The following is an 18,489-nucleotide window of genomic DNA, read 5'->3' on the forward strand; positions in this document are numbered from 1 at the left end:
AGCTGTATAGCTTGCTATAATGCTCTTATAGAACCAGTTTGGGCACAAATTAGACAGCCTTAAGTTCACTATGGCTGTACATTAGCAGTATAATAGCATTATAATAGCAGTTTAAGTAGTAACATCGGACTTAAGGCTGACTAATGGCACTATATGGGACGCAGTGTGAACCATACAACGTACATGAGTGTAATAAAGAGTAACAAGTGGCTAAATACACAGCTATCACAGTTATAAAATCCGACAAAAGTACTCCAGTGCTACCTAAAATTCACGTGGGTCCATTATATTTCTTTATTTTATTTTATCCTCATTAAGTTTGGTTTTTTGTGTGCCATCAGAAACACCGGCGGATATCCTTTGGATAAATTTTATGATAACACGCGGTAAAGTACCTGTTTTAAATTCTTAATAATGTTAAATGCTATGGGAATGCAAGTTTATCGTGAAATGTATACATATTTACAGCTAAAATATTCACGCGCCTCTGTAAAAACGCGATATTCATTTTAAAATATTTAAAACTGGCCGAGAGGAAATCAACAATTTTCAGTTTTTGACATTATATTGGCATTATAATTATACTACGGTAATTAATTATAGCATGAAACCAAAACTCAATCGCTCTATCTGCGTATTTTGTGATAAATTTGCATGATAATTTTGGAGATTTATTTGGTAAATATTTTAGGTTACGCAGAACAAAATGGTGGAAATGAAATACGGTTATGTGAACTGATATAACTCCAATTTAATGCGGTGAGCGTATAATAGGTTCACATGTGTTCTGTTAGAATGCTGTTACCTATATAAAGTCCCACATTTGTACCACTACAGAGCCAATGTCTATAAATTTATTCTAATGTGAACTAATGTACAGCTTTAAGATGTAGTTTAGGTCAATTGTGTATCATCGTATAATTCTTTCAATATACTGAAATTTTAGAGATCCTTTCTTCTTCCACCGGTTCTCGCTCTTATTTTCCAAGGTTTGTTATTCATTTTCAGAAATTTTTGCACGCGACGTAATATAAACACACAGCTTGTGGGATAAGTGTAATAGAATATCACATTCACATTCATTTTCAGCTTACAGCAAATTAGAGTAGTACTTGTGGACAAATAAACTGCTATTGATGTTAATGGACAACACATATAATCCTTTTAACAGCCTACAGTGCACATGCGAACCATTTAAACACTTCTGTACAGCTAGTAAAAAAAGGTTATTTTAATGATCACAAACAAGTCCTACTACAGCTACTAGCTGTATAACAGTCTCAAACAAGTAAACATAACAGCTTTTGGCTTTATAAATGACCATGTGTGTTCTATTAAAATGCTAGCTCTACAACATCGTACAAGTAGGCTGTTAAACAGCGGTTGCCGTATCTCTACCCTCCTATAATGCTCTTAGTCAGACGGCTGACTAAAGGATAGTTGTTAGAGTATTATAACACCAACAGTCGTATAAAAGTATAACTCTACCCTCCTATAAGTCCCTTAGACAGGTATAGGTGTTATTAATCGCAATAATGCAGCTTATACATCACGAGTGAACTGTAATAATGCTTCAAGTACACCTGGGAACTAAATGTGTACTCTTAAATGGAGTAAAATGCTACTTGGGCTATCACCGCAAACCAAATAACCGTGGCAAAAGCAGTCCAGGCGCTGACCACGGCCCTCATTCGAAATTGTGCGAACTAAAAAGATGCCAAAAACAAATTTAATGCGCTTATTATCGATCCCCGATAAGAAGGGGGCTGGAGCTTAAAGACGAAACGACTCGTGTCAATAAGATAGCTAATGAAATACGGTTCGTCGACAGATATGTAGTTAGCGGAGTATTAATAATTTTTATTGTAGCGGTACTAGCGGTAGTTTCCTTGGATGTGAAAACTTAAAATAAACGTGTAGAGATTTTTATTTTAACAAATTCATCGGAAAGTTTATTGAAGTTACGATTATAAGTTATAAGTATTTCTATTGTATAAAAAAAAGGCCCAAGAATTAAGATTTTTCATATCAACCGCTCATGCGAGTGGTTCCTGCGAGCTTGATTAGTTTTTTACGATGTTGATTTAGCCTTTGCCTTTTTAGCCTTTGTCTAACTATAGGAGGTTCCAGCGTCCTTCGTTGCTCACCTTGGTTCTCACGGATTGCAATTATATTGATTTTGAAACTTTTGAAGTTTAAGTTTCCGAATGAGTCCAGACAAGTCGGAAGCGGCTAATTTGGCCCAGTGTGAAATGGACCGAGTCATCGCGCACAAAGCGCTGCTAATGCGCGCGTCCGCTGCACCCCCGCAATTATATTTGCATACGACCACCTCTTACCGACGGCTTACGTTGCCTACAAAAGGTAAACGCACCACTGGGCTAGCACTACCTAATTCAATAATGCTTGCAAAGGCGGGTTTCTATTTATCCCAATGCAAGAAATGCCAGATTAAAGATAAGTAGACACTACAGGAGATGATGCTAGCCCAGAGGGTCGCATATGATACGATAACTGGAGCAAAAAATTCAACTGTAGGCTGTACTCCTCAAACTGACCAACATTTGTTCAGCGAGTCTTAAAATAACTTGTGTTTAGATTAATAGTATACTTTTAAGTTTATTCTAAGTTGCAATGGATTGCGAAATTTGTTATGTTTAAGGCATGACAAGCAACGCGTAATTTGTATGAAAAAAAGGAAGTCTAGAGACTCAAACAAGTGACAATGTTTGATTGTACAATCTATGTTTTAATTATTTCCTCGTCTTATAGGCCCCACTCGGCATGCAAAAATCAGTTAATGGCAATCATCATTAATTAATTAACAAAGAGCTTGGAAAGGTCGCATAAGACCTACAATTTTGCACATTCAAAAATGTACATTGATGCAGGATACAAGAATAAAATATAAACAGGTAAATACATGATCGGAAGACTGGTTTTCAACGCGGATGTGTTCATATCTGACTAAGCACAGGCAGCGTATGTAATGTGTTATCTACTGCAGTGTGCATAGGAGCAAAGAAATATCTACGATTCCGGGTATCCGGGCGTTGAATTAAAGCAATACCTACTAACGGCTCTTGCTTTTTTCCATCCATTGTTGTCCTGCTATTTTAATAATTTCATCTGACCATCTTTCTAATGTTTTCCTTGCCTGCGTTTTCCCGCTGGGCCCGGCCATGTTGTCACTGTCTTTATCCACTTGTTGTCGTTCATTCTTGTTACATGACCAGTCCATCGCCATTTTATTTTTTTTGCAGTACCCATGTCAGAGCGTCAATTACTTTTGTTTGTTAATTAATCGAACTTTAAGATAGGTCAAATATTAGGTCGAGTTACGATATGGATCGGATATGTTAGTGTCAAAAGTGACGTTTCTTCAAACAAAAATGTCACTTTAAATAGAAACCCACCTGACTGTGGGGAAGAACGGAAGTCGAATGAAAAGTAGCCCGATAGAAAAAAATACGAAAACATGCGTAATTTTAATTTTCATTTATTTTCAGTTGTAAAAATTTACTCTGCATACCATAACAGTATAATTTTAATATAAAATAACTAGTGATAAAGCCGAGGGATGATGATGAGATTTTTTTAAAAGAAGTATACTTAGCAATGCAGCTAGCACGACTAGTATGGTCAACGGCGCTGGTTTGGTGGAGCCAGCGGGGTGTGCGGGACAGTATAGATTTGAGCATTTTATAACCTAGCAAATCCTAGCAAATTAAATTCATCTTTTTATCTTAAAGTGAAAAAATAACATTCGTCACGGAACCCAAGCTGACCGTTTCCTGTGTATATTCGCCGAAACATAGGAGGCAACGCGAGAATGTCGTTATCCTGCGCACTTTGCACAAGAGCGGAGGTGAAGCCAGCGGTGCCGACGAAATCGGATGCGTTAGAGCAATGGCCGCCTTTGAGACCCCTGTGATTGTCGGCCAGTTGCAATTCAAAAGGTATTTGAAGTAAAGGAAAGTATTTATTTTTTCCAAGCGAGCATGAAATATAAGCAGGTCTACATTCGTTTAATAATATTATAAGTACAATTACGAGTATTTAAGCTTCTATTATAATTATTTTTTCATCAAATCAAGCATGTTACTACACAGCTTCCTTATATATACACATACTTAGCCCCGCGCGCTCCACGTGCCAATTTACGTGTACAGTCGCCATCAGATATATCGGAGCGGCCAAGGTGCTCTTAAATATCTGAACACATCTCTTTAATCAAGGCGTTAGAGTGCATGTTAAGATATTTTTGAGCACCTTGGCCGCTCCGATATATCTGATGGCGACTGTACAAGCAAGTAAATATAATTCTGACACGTGGGGCTATGTGAACCCATATAAAAATAACTGTAATAAAAATATGCTATTTATACTTTTTCACTCGTGCAGCATAATTCCTGACAAATCCTGACTGTTAAAAACGCAAAATATATGTAAGTAAGTTTTTTTTTGTTATATTAGAGAAAAAACGCTTCGCTTCGGCGATGATAATTTAACTAATTTCGCTGTGCAGTGGTTTTATGTCTCAAAATGATTTTTGGCCTTTTTTGCTTCACTGTATGGTGCAATAACGTTACATCGGACAATTTAATAAAAAAATACAAATTTCGTTTCAGCAGATCAGGCAGCTATCAGAGGTTATTGTATCGCCAGTAAAAATAAGAATTACCTAACAAGTTTTAAATTACAGTGAGGTAGGTTAGGTACGAAAACAAAATGAAGTCTTACATCAGAAGTTGGAAATATCTAACGATCGTGCACCTATTTTGCATCTATTTCTCATAAAGTGAATATTTGTAATGTATTATATACTACCGTAGTGAGCAAAATAGTATAAGTATTGAATAATTATGATTGCATCGGTAGAGAGATGTTTGCAAAAAAGGTTCAGCGGCGAGCGACAAAGATTGCTTTAAGAGCCAACAGGAGTGGTCATTTCTCCATACTAACGCTCGACTGTGTCCTCAGTGGTTTTTGAAGCTAGAGCAATGATTTTTTCAACACGGATTATTGTTATTAATATCTGTGTCGGACCGTTTTGCTTTTTTGATATTTTTGTTTCTTAAGGCGCTAATGCACTTCAAATATTTGCAAAAACGGTCTAATTTACTAGGCTAAACTGACATCAATTAACCTAAAAAGCAAAACAGTCCGACACAGATAATTTAATTCTCATTTAAATCTCAAAATTTCGTTACATTTGATTAAGTTTTGGAGGAGGAAACAATTAAGTACGAAACATGGTTTTTTGAGATTTTTACACAGAATTTTTCGCCTAACCTGGCGTTGTTCTTATCGCACTAGTTTTAGAAGCCGCTTCCGTTAGCGAGACGGATATATTCACCTAAAACATTTAAATCTCAGCTCCAGTATCCTCTTAAGTCAGCATGCTCAGCATTTAGTAACTATGTGCATGTTTTGTAAATATTATATTCCTTTGCTGTCATCGAATTTATATTAAACATACCGCAGCAGTAACGTTTCTTTAAAAGTTTACTCATTTCTCTTTTCCAAATTAATAGCAAAATATAGTATTAAATTAAGTACAAAGTGTCATTAAACGAGCGATCATGTTTTGGCTTTATTGTGATCAAAGCCACTTTATTTTCGGCGTTTAATTTTAAGCGACGTTCCCGGATAAGCCTTTCCTTATCAGGCAATGGCGAACCGTCGCGCAAGTGTTAGGTAAATATTTAGACAAACGGTGTAATCCTGAGGGTTTTTGCAGGACGTTGTTGTGTTGCCGCGTTCTAATTGCTAACGAAACTTAGGTGAGTCGGGTGCTCAGGCGAACTAATAAATAAAAATTAAATAGCCTTTTTTACGATCCCTCCTTCTTGTTGCATGCTAAACACATTCAAGGCAGATATTATATTCAAATGTATACATAGCATAAACAGTTTTCTTAAAATTAAGTATTTCATTTTGGGATACCCTTCTGCGTATAGGCCTCCTCCAGTTTTTGCCACGCATTGCGATCTTGGGCTAAATAGGGCCACCCCATACCGGCAGTTTTCTTTATATCGTCCGCCCAGCCCTTGAGCGGGCCTCCTGAGAGTCTATCCCCACTCCCTGGTCCTCTCCACTCTGCCACTCGTTTCACCCATCTCGATCTACAAAGCAATGTGCCCTGACTAGTTATAATGCGATGTCATAAAATTAAATCAGAATTGCGATAGCTTTGGTTTGGGCAACATTGTGTTATAAAAGTTCAATATGTGATCTCATCTTCAGCGTAATTAATATTATAATTTATTATTTACGACATGATTCACGATCTGCGGTCATCACTGCAAAAGTGCCGTTGCTATTGGAATGTATTTATAGAAAACCATACAAACCTTATGTAGCTGCGGTCAACCGCAATCGCAAGTAGCATAGCATTGCTGCCGCAATTCGAATGTTACCTTAAATTGTACTATGATGTCAAATGTCACAGAATCTTTAAGAATAAAAAAATAATATTTCTGTCATTACTACTGCCGTCTTTAGGTAGTTACACGTTGTTGTAAATAGGAAAATCTGTTTAAATTTATATCTACATAGTACGAGATTTAAATTAAGCAAATTGACGTACATATTTTGATTACATCACTTGACTAGAGCGACAATAATTATTTACTTGCTAATATTATTATGTTATGGTTTTTGCTTACGTTAAACATTGTTCGTACATGATTCACTTTTGTTTACACAAATGTTTTAAATAGTTTGTATCAATTGTATTTATATAGATACATTAATTATTTACGTCCAGTTTTCGGCAAGTGTTATTACAAATAAATGAATTGAATAAAAGTTTTATGATAGCAATTTGGTAGGTTAATTGATTCAGTATATTTCTGTAAAGGGTAGATATCACCTATTTGTCACTCATATAATATATGTACATAATAAAATTGCATTTTACAGTGATTAAAATACTGTAACTTCCGTAATGTCTGTAATGGTCATAAACGTTTAAATAATTTATTGAAGTAAAAAAGACCTAAGAATTTAGTCAACTCATGTATCCACCTAAACAAGGCATATTAACAGAGAGCGCGTGTGACGGGGAAGAAGAAAATGCGAACATTCGTGAGCACAAATGATTATAGTATTTGACATTTAATCAAATTAATGTCTTCAATAGTTGGCAAACACTGGATCAAATAGTCATTCGACTCGCCTCTCTGTTACTGATTGGAATACCCTCGCATCCCTTTGTCCTGCTCTAGTGGCAACAGCCCCCTTATCATCACGCTCTGTAATGATAAATTATTATTGCCGCACCCCACTTTACCTGTCGCTGAGCGAATTTCAAACTGCTAAAGTACCTAGAGCATAACTTGTAATAGTTGTAATGTAACAAATGGCGCTGTTGAAATATTATATCTTCAGGGATCGCGTGTACACATATGTAAGTAATTAATAACTATACTGTGATATAGATCTGTACACTTGAATGTATATTGTAGGTAATTATATTGATGTTTCTGTAGAATGATTCAACCTACCTTACTGTATGTATGACAACAAAGGACATATTATTATGTAGGTATACTCGTACAGGTTCTTTAACACTTAGCATGACCTAATGACAGACCGCGTGGCCATTTTTATGTAAAAAAGCGATCCTGCGCTGTTCTTTTCAGTTTTAATCTAAGTTCCTTGTTGGAAAAGAGGATCTGCCCAGACTTGCGTTAAAATCTTCCTCCATTACATGTCATAAACGTGCAGAATCAAGTTTTAAAACAATGCATATATGCGGCGCGCCACAAAGCGCTGTTCGCCGACAGTAAGCTACCGCCTATCACGGTTCATATAAAAACATAATAGAAAAGTGAATACTCGTACTTTCTTTATGTCGGGCAGCTAGAATATTTTCATTTATGACATGTTTCAATTTTCCTACAAACAAAATAGTGATACTGTTTTTTTTACAACTGCTAAAAATCTAACTACCTAGCTAAATGAAAATAATGAAAAAAAAAACGTTATTCGTTCAAATCAAGGCCGTGTCCGTTCTTGTTTTGAAAGTGAAGTTCTGACAATTACCAACAGGGACATTTCTGGTCAAGAAATCAAAATCAGTATCGGAATCGAGCCTCTTTTGTACGCATTACTTAATACCGAGCCATGTTTGGAGCGCGATATTGTATGTAATAGAAATCGGGAACGCAATGACGGTTTTAATTGTTTATTGTCAGTTGTTTTTAGGACCAATTTTTGTATCTGAATAAAAATAAAACATTATTCCACAAAATCTATTTACTAACAATTTGAATTGAATTATTTGTCTCTTTTTTATTAAGTACCTAGTGTTACGCACTAGGTAGTATGTATGTGCCCTCAACGAGAATTGTTTCATATTTCTTGATTACCTTTTTTATATGCAATGAGTTTATAAACTAATTTAACACATTCGCTACCAACGTTTTCGTAGCGCTACGCTCGTAGCCGATCCCAGCTTTTCCCGCTGTGTAGAGGAAAGCGACTACGAACAAAGACCCCGCCGAGCGGGTGCCCGGTACCCAATGTGTTAAAAGGCATTTACTTACAATATTTGAGTAGTACGAATAATGACGATAGTTAACAAACCCCACTGTGAGTACTCGCAAATTCAATGGGGTAAAGTAAATAAAACTCAACATTAATTTGCTATTTACATCCTTTTAATTACCCGACGTACAAAATCTTTCCCCACGGTAAGCTAAAATACACAATACGACATGTCATACCCGGGCAAAATGAAGTTTTAAAACAAAGCACCTTTACGGCGTTTCACAAAGCATGCACTTGCCGGGATAAAGCTTTAACCTAACATATTGTATGGAAAATATAAAAGAAAATATACCATATTGAGTCTTTAATAAAAAGCGTAACTGTTAAGGGTATCGGCTTTAAATAGGCACTTGTTATTTGGAGAGAATAATAATAGAAGATGATTTGTATTCCGAATAAAAAGTTTTTGGATCCGCAGTAGCGTTCATATTCATGTTCACCTGCAACAATCTTGCACAACAATGAAGATAAGTAAATAAATGACTGCTCTTGTAGCTCCAGAAATAACATATATTAGCGCGCTTCCTTGTGCAATATATTACTTCGGATGGCATACAACTAAGACGATACTATGACGACAACATTATGGAACAGCGAATCAGATCAGACTACGCATTCTCTTATATCTTAACAAAAAGGGATATGTGGCTGTATGTAAAACAATTAGACTGTGACAGATAAAACCAGAACAAATTCTCCTTCAAGCGCATGTTATCGCGTTATATAAGCGCGCTAAGATCTTTCGGTTTGGTTCATAGTTGACTGGTAGAGAATGCCTTCTGGCATTAAGTTCGCAATTTGTACTCTTCATGTATTGTGCAATAAAGTTTAAATATATAAATAAATAAAAGTAGCGGATTACACTGCGCGTCAAAAATAAGTATCTGTAATTAAATAAATTTTGTATCAAGAAACGTCTGTGAACGATGCTATTATTAAGCTTAAAAATAAATTTAAAAGTCGAAAAATTTACTGTCTTGGGTGAGACTTGAACTCACGAAACTGGATCGCTAGCTCATGGCTCTGCCATCTGCGCTAGTGACCTCTAGTTACATCTACCGTAAGAGTGTTACACTTCTTAGACGACTAGTGGAGTTGCAAGTAATATTGGTATACATTTTTCCAATTTTAAGTATATGTTAAAAAAATAGACTGTGATAGATACTTTTGAAAGCGAACTGTAGAGATATATCCCAAGTATTCCACAGTAGCAGCTACTTTTGGCGCGTGGTTTCTTACGCTGTACAACGGAACCATAATTATGACCATGCAGCCGGCGAAAAAAGTCGCTCAGGCAAACTTTAACTATAAACTCCTCGCTATCTGGAACAGAGTCACTGCAGCCAGAAACTAAAAAAATAACTTGGGAAAAGTTAAAACTAGATAACATTCCCCAGCAGCTGATGTTAATGAGTGACGAAATTTTTGCACACATACAACGTCTCACTACTTATTCAAAAATAATGGGAAGGATGCAAAAAAATGTTTATATTTACTTATATTTTGTAGCCGACTAACTAGAGGGGTAATATTGTGTTCTACTAGATACTAGTAGTATGGAAATTTGATCAGTGAGTTTGCTCGAGCCTAGCCTTAGGCATTAACAGGTAAGACTATAAGCATACTAAACTTATGATCGGCTCGAATCTTGGTTACAATGCAGTAACTACAATATTTTTAAGTGATAATTTTGAACGATGAATAACGTTCATCTGAATTTGATTTGTAAAGTTGAACAGGTAGGCAGTAATTTCCTTGCGTGGTGTGGTGAAAAAAATTGTGTTTCACTTGAGAGCAAAGTTTGTTTCATCCTCGTGCCTTGAAACTCTACGCTTGTGGTTCAATTTTGGCATAATATTGATAATCGAGCAAGCGATGCCCGGGTATCATAGTACGAGGGGTTAAACAACAATTTGCCCCTTTGTGAAACAAAGAACTATTGGACCCATGTTTGACACAGACATTTTATGTACGAAAATAAAATACTAATATATATATATTATAGTATTGGAAAGTGGATGATAGGAAAAGCTTGGAATCCTCAATAGCTTAGATTCACGAGCGCGATGTACTGATATCCCTTACGCTACCTATATTTTAAACTCGGAAGGATCTCTGCCTGTTTGACATAGTTTTGAGTCCCGGGGAAGAACATAGTTCAGTTCACGGAAATCATTATATCACGCAGACAAAGTCGCTAAAAGAGGCTAGTTCATATTAAAGCGGTATTCGATGAAGCCGGCCCCAGGGGTTAATTAATACTGCTCAGTTTCGGCAACTCACGCGCAACGGTTAACGACGGCCCGAAGCCGCTCTATTAGAGAAAATTACCAATTTACGGCTCGCAATTTGCACTCGGCCAATTTTATCTTAGGGATAACTACAGCATTTAGATTAAACTTTTTGGCAAGTGCTAATCAGATTAATGAGATATTTAAGTTGAATGAATTAAAATTTATATTTTGCCTTTTTAAAAGATGAAAGCTACATGCGCGATGTAGTTTTATATTTCGAAGATACATCGACTTCAGTTCGTCTCATCATAAAGACCCTGTGGTTGGTTAAAACCAGTTTTAGTATTTTTTGTTATAGCGGCAACAGAAATACATCATCTGTGAAAATTTCAACTGTCTAACTATCACGGTTCATGAGACTCACCCTGATGACAGACAGACGGACGGACGGGCGGGCAGCGGAGTCTTAGTAATAGGGTCCCCTTTGGGTACGGAACCCTAAAAATAATGGAATATCAATAACGACCTACAAGTTTTAGACATCCAACGGTTCCATATCCTTGGCCAAACACAAAGCCAAGTAGAAAAAAAATTTAGGCAAAAATTTACTGCTTAGTACAAGTTTTTATCGCTGACTGTACTTTTCTTCTCACAGGTATCGAGAATACTCATCGAAACAATTCTAAAAACCTCAAGCACAGCCAACTTTCTTCAAACAAAAACGACATTTGATACTGACATATCCAATCCATATTGTATCTTTAGGAAAACGTATCTTAAAGTTCGAATCTAGCCGATACTACCAACCGGTCCGATTCGAATAATGATTAAGACCCGTTTATGATTTTGGAAAGACCTTTAAAAGATCGATAACTAAACGACATGTCAAAATGGACGTTTATTTAGATTCCGCTGTGATCCCAATAAGATCTATCTACTCGTATGATATTTCTAACGGCAAAGTGACATTGGTTGTCCGAATCGAGCTGCTTCTGTCAATTATACGACATATAAACGATATCTAAATGAGAACATATCTAAACCAGAACTTATAGTTATCGTATTTCATTCTTCAAATCGGGCCGAACGTGCCAATTGTTAACGCTCCATAGCGTACCGTAGGCATCTCTCTCTATCTCTTCCATATTAGTGCAACAGTGACAGTTGCGTGTCGTTCGCTACGGAGCGTGTACGATTGGCGCGTTGGCTATACACCTTGGTAATTGATTTACTGAAGAAATGAGGGATCGTCTCTTCAAAAGAAGAAATTAAAATTGCCATGATCGTACAGCCCAGGAGGTACTTATATACAATTTATTTGCAATTAGAGTGGCTCTTTTAAGATATTTGTCTTTGCCGGGAAGTTAGTATAATAATATAATATAATATTCCTATTTAGCTACATAGGAAAACCTCCTTAGTAGGATCAAAGACATGCCCCTTCGATATTATACATCGCCCGACTGCCCCAAGTTTAAGTGTTTTAATAGTCATATATTGAGACCTTTGACCGTCTCTAAATATATTTATATTAGTACCCATATAGCGTCTGATCCCAAAAGATGAATATCTTGTACAGCTACTTTTCTTTTCTACTGTTTTCTCTCACATCCGTAGTTATTCACACGCACATACACACATCACTTACCTATACATACAACTTACTGAGACCTTTTTAACTGTATTTGTACTTAAATACTTAGTATTGTAATAAAAAAGTCTTATACATAATTTATCTTTCCTCGCACCTCAGCCGGACGGTGCAGACAGCCGGCGCTGCGGCAGAGTTGGCAGCATTGAGAAAGAGGGCAAAATACTCTGTTCTTGAGGCAAATTATTATTTTGTACCTCTCGTCTTCGAGACATCGGGGTGCTGGGGGTCTGACGCCATAGCGTTCATAAGGGAAGTGGGACGTAGGATTAGGGAGAAGACCTCTGATGCCCGGGCGGGTTCGTACCTGGTGCAGAGGTTGGCCATCGCTATCCAGCGCGGTAACGCGGCAAGTGTGATAGGGACCTTTGCACCCGGTGCAGCTTGCGGAGGTCTTTTAGAATAAGATTATTTATATATTATTGTTTTTTGTGTATTTTTTTTCCCAATTGTATGTCACTTTTTGTTGTAAAAACTATATTGAGAAATTTAGCTTTAACAATAATATACTCTGTTAAAATAAGAACCGCACCATTTCGATACTTCTCTGAGATTCCCACGTTACAGGCTGTGCCTTGTGTGAGGATCGATGTACCTACTGCTTCTCTTGTAATGCCAAATTCTTGAAATTAATATATTCTTATTCTTATTATACAAAATAAGAGCTGGTGGCCTTCTGGCTGGTAAGAGCGTGCGACTTGCAATTCGGAGGTCACGGGTTCAAACCCTGGGTCGTACTAACGAGTTTATGGGAACTTGGTACGAAATATCATTTGTTATTTACCAGTCGCTTTTCGGTGAACGAAACCGGGCTAATCCCAATAAGGCCTAGTTTACCCTCCGGGTTGGAAGGTCAGATGGCAGTCGCTTTCGTTAAAACTAGTGTCTGCGCCAATTCTGGGGATTAGTTGCCAAGTGGACCCCAGGCTCCCATGAGCCGTGGCAAAATGTCGGGACAACGCGAAGATGACCTATACAGGGGGTTTATTTAGTCACCTGCAATAATTTACGGGGTGAATACATAGGTCATTTTTACTGAACAACTTTTACTATGGGACTAACCCCGAAATGCTCAATATGTCCTAGGCTAAAACCGCCAATATCGAAGTTCGTCAATTGCGAGTAAAGAGTAAAAGAGAAAGATCCCCGCAATTTGCGAATTTCGGCTTTCGCGGTAGGCCCTCTATACAGGATGATTCAGGAGACGTGAGCAGGATCAAGCCTGCATATTCGGTAAATTATCAGCAACTGTTTCGTACCAGTATTTGTGAGATTAACGTTAATTTAATTTTTACTGTTCAAAAAAAAGAGTTTTATTTTATTTACGATATTTATGGTCACCCTCTTTGTTTTATCCATAATAAGTGACAAATTGAATGTCATCGGAGTCTGGTTACTTTTATAAAATCGTATCTCACTCAAGTGTGACATTTTATTTTCTTCATAATCAAAGTGCTGTCATAACGGTTAAAGAGGTTTTATCTTTGTTAATTAAGTGTTGTAGGGTGTCCATGATTGTAGATAATCGAATTTGTCCTTAAGAAAAAGTTAAATAACAGATAAAAAGCGTGATTGTTTTGCTTAAATATAATGGTGAACGATTCATTAACATTTACTGATTGTGTAGGCTTAGTCCAGCTCACGTCTCATGAATCACCCTGTATATACACGACTAGATAAACATTGTATGTCTATTAATAAAACATGAAATGAATAGACCGTTTTTGATCAAGCAAATACGTTTGCGAACGATACTACAATTAATGAACAGAACAATTGTGAATGCGAAACCATATCAATTGCCAGTTCATGGGTGAACGCTACAAATTACCTACACGCACCAGCTGCGAATGCACGTTAGTAATTTATTTTTAGAGCCGAGCGCGAATAAATAGTTATTCAATTTCACTGTTCATGATTAAATGTTCAAATATTAGTTTTTTAGAAATTGATAAATTGATTCCAGTCATATTTTGCATTGTTTTGTATGTTTTGTTACTTGCGTGTACCTAGTACAACACTAAACCGGTAATTTATAATTGAGTAATTTACTTTTCTAACGTAGGAAGCTTTAGGCCTATTTTTAGTTCATTTATTTAAGACGTATTTGTAAAAGGCTGTTTGTTTTCTAAAAAAAAGAAACATTTAATCTTGAACAGAATTCGTGAGATCGCTTGTATTTTACAAGCTTTTATTTAACTTGCCCTGTTAATATGTTTGTTAGTTGGTTGGTTATTTAGTTAGTGTGGGTTTTGACCCACATTTGGAAGCTAAATTTGACCCACTATCCGATTTTCGTTGAGCTGAAAATTTGCATACATACATGTAAGTCGGGTGCAATGTAATATTATGGTATTATCGAGCTGATCTGATGATGAAGACAGGAGGTGGCCATAGGAACTCTGTGATGAAACAACGCAATCTCATTGTGTTTGGGGTTTTTAGAATTTGTCTCGGTGAGTATTAGATACTTATGATAAGAAAAGTACAGTCAGCGATAAAAGGTTTTTTGCCAATAACTTATTACTAAGTATGTGTTATTTTTTATTACTATATGGTGCTATTTCTTCGCAGAATTCATCTATCTTACAATTCTAACCACCACTCTACTTGTTAAGAGGAAACGGCCGTTTCTTCATACTAACGTAGTCTCTATTTTCCTCTCTGGATATTGACATTATGGAAAATATTTTGTAAAATATACCGTAATCTCCGCACCTTTGAGATTTAATGAAGAAAGTATATAAAAAGTGCTCTTCTTCGTTAAGTAAAGGAATATTGTTAATTTAAAATAATTACATTTAAAACAATTACAAGTATATGAGCGTAAATTTTTGAAGCAAGTTTGGTTTAAAAAATATTTGCTCTGTTTATAGTAAATGATTACTTCTAATTCAATCAAACACATAATTTACGGAACAGGAAAATGTTAAAATGGAATGGAGATTAAAATAGAACGGCGTACTGTAAATCCCCGAGGTGCGTCGCAAACCTGCATCCGACACGCGTCTAATACGAGAACGTAGGTATGTATTTGTTCGTACCTGGCGGAATATTATTTACCTACCTGTGTGACCGAGTATCGCAGGTTTAACCTTATACCTTCCGATTGTACTGAAACTGTATAAAGTAAATATAAAATCCAAAGTTAAGGGTTTACGAAAATAGGTACCAATGAAAAAAAAAAACAATAAATAGGTAATTATTCGATAAAAACAGATTGAAAAAATATTTACATCCTTTTTTTATAGTCAGATTGATGGCATATTCGAGTTACATTTATGTGATACGCGTTGCCGAACCTATACACTTACTGTACAGGTGCACCGCGCATTCAAAAGAATCTCATGCTTTTATTCCCTCGAGGAAATCTCGACATGGACGTCATTCATTAGCCGGAGCGTTCGCGGGAGAAAATCGAAAAAATAGGTTCCAGGGTGTGAATATGTCCGACAGCGAGCAGCTCGCCGATAGAAAGTGATCGCGGTAATCATATCAAATAATTCAGCTGAGCACAGCCCATTATACAAGCGGTGGAACACACAAAGAGGTAAAATCTCTCCTGAGACTTAACGGTCCAATATCCCCTGCTAGTAGGTATGCGATGATCCGTATAGGTATAACGCAGCTTTGACTCGTGTCTGTGCACCCCAGTAAAGATAACAACGGTATATATGGGTATACAATTACGATTAAAAAGCGACGATCATATATAAAACTCACAAGAGGATAGTCGACGACCGCTTTTTCACACAAACGTTACGTAGCGATGAGACCCCCTGTTGTTACCTGGTTCTATTTTCCTTTAAAATTGATTTGTAGTTTTACATTTATGTATAATGTATAATTGTTGGTGCAATAAAGAATATTTACTTTACTTTTACACAGTTTTATGTACGAGTATATTAACCATAGCTAATTATCTTTTAAGGATGACTCACGCTACACAGTGCCAGGGCCGGGCCGGGGCGGACCGGAGCGAGCCGTCACACGGACTTTCAGGAGCGCCACCGTCGCCGGACCGTTCCGGGGCCGGGGCGACCGGGCCATCATCTCTATATTATAGTATCTCTATGCGTTGACACTATCGTTGAGTCTCCGAGCGCGAGACAGGCCGGGCCGGGCTGTCCGAGCTCACCGAGCCGTCCAAATAACGGACTGTTCATGACAAATGTCATAAATGTCAATCATATTGAAAAAATTGGTTCGATGGGAAGCAAGTCGATATAGAAATAAATAATAAAATCAAAATATTGGCCCTGGCTGCCATAATAGCTGATGAAGAGAATACTGCATACTCTGGGCAATTGTGCATTTGGACATTTCGCGGACACTTTCGGAAAAAGGAGAATTACACAACATTATGTGAAGAGCTTTATTTCCACATGACCCGAGACTCTTTCGAAGCCACCGTGTTCTCTGCTTAAGGTAATGGAAATACAATGCGTGTATATTGTCTCAAATAATCATGTGCCGAAGCATATTAAACTATTAAAAAGAAAAGGGATGACCGGTTCTCCATACAAACATAGTCCCCATTTTCCTCTCTGGATATTGATATTCCCTTCGTTCTACATCCAATTTTGTATTAGTACATTACGATACAAGTGCGAAAAATAGGAAATTCGAAACAAGTGGCGATAAATTAAAACACGACCGAAGAGAGTGTTTTAAATCGACACGAGTTGCGAATTACTTATTCGCACATGTATCGTACAACGTTTTACAGTACATGGCTCTTTAAATGTTCGACACAGTAACGTAATATGCTAATTTTCGCACTAGTGCGGTAAAGTAGCAACATATGTACTGTAAAAATATTATCCGTAATGGGGACTACGTTTGTATGGAAAAGCGGTCTCGTTTTGAGGTAGGTAACGAGGCAGATTACTTAGAGATTGACTCATCACAAGCTGCCCTAAGTGCTTCTTAGCGAGTAGACAGGCCTATTGTTTTTCAGTATTATTTTCTTCTATTGAGGTGTGCATTTGTGTTGTATTGCAAAAATATATCCGTTGGGGTTCAGTGATACCCGATAGATATTAACCCTGAATCACAAATGATCATTTTGCTTAATGCCGCGTTTTTGCATTATTTTCTCCCATCAATCCTATCATAGACTTGTTCCGTTTCAGGAATGCATGAAAAACTTAAGTTTAAAAGAGAAGATATTTAAAATGGCTGTTAGGAATACCACAACATTTTAAAGTATCGATATAAGATAATCATCTACAAACATTCAGCTACAGAGAAATACGCGTACACCACTAAGAATGTCGGTGGTGCGCTCTCAATGTAAAAAAAATAACTGTTAAGTTCGGTACACTAAGATAGAATTGTCTAACAAGTACAAAAAATAAACTACTTACTGGCTTACTTACTTCTTGCGAAAAAGGAATTTTTGATCTATAATACGAGTGGGTTAGGTAGTTGAAATTTACAGTGTGCATTTTATGGTTCCGTAGCCAAAATGGCAAAAACCCTTACAGTTTCGTCATGTCCATATGTCTGTCTATCTGTCTGTCCGTATGTCACAGCTATTTTACTCAAAAACTATAAGATAACCAAAAGAGAAAAGTGGAAAGTAGGTATTTTTTATACTACGTTGGTGGTCCGCCTGATGGTAAGCTACTACTTAGTTTAGAAGTTCAAATGTATAAAAATATAATTTTTAGGCACGCCAAACATGTAACTAAAAGTGAAAAGGTTATTCAAGTAAAAGAGTATTAAATTTAAGATTTTTTTTTAAGTAAGTGAGATGGCAAAGGAGTCTTGCGTAGCCCGTCATGCTAGCCCGAAATGATATGAACGCTCTGACGTCGGGCTACAGCGGCGGCCTCATATTGAGAAAGTCGGGCGTAGCCCTTGTGCTATACGTGCTCTAAGGCCGAGGGCCCCCTCATAACAAATGAATCGGGGGTAGCCTTACGTACCTAAGTAGCTTCCTCATACTAAAAAGTCGTGCAGAAGAAGATAACAATATAATTTTTTCAATATGTCAATTCCAGATTTCCTGTGTTTCTTAAATGTATAGTAACATGGCAG

The sequence above is a fragment of the Cydia pomonella genome, chromosome 8 (assembly GCF_033807575.1).
Source record: "Cydia pomonella isolate Wapato2018A chromosome 8, ilCydPomo1, whole genome shotgun sequence".
Classification (NCBI taxonomy): Eukaryota; Metazoa; Arthropoda; class Insecta; order Lepidoptera; family Tortricidae; genus Cydia; species Cydia pomonella.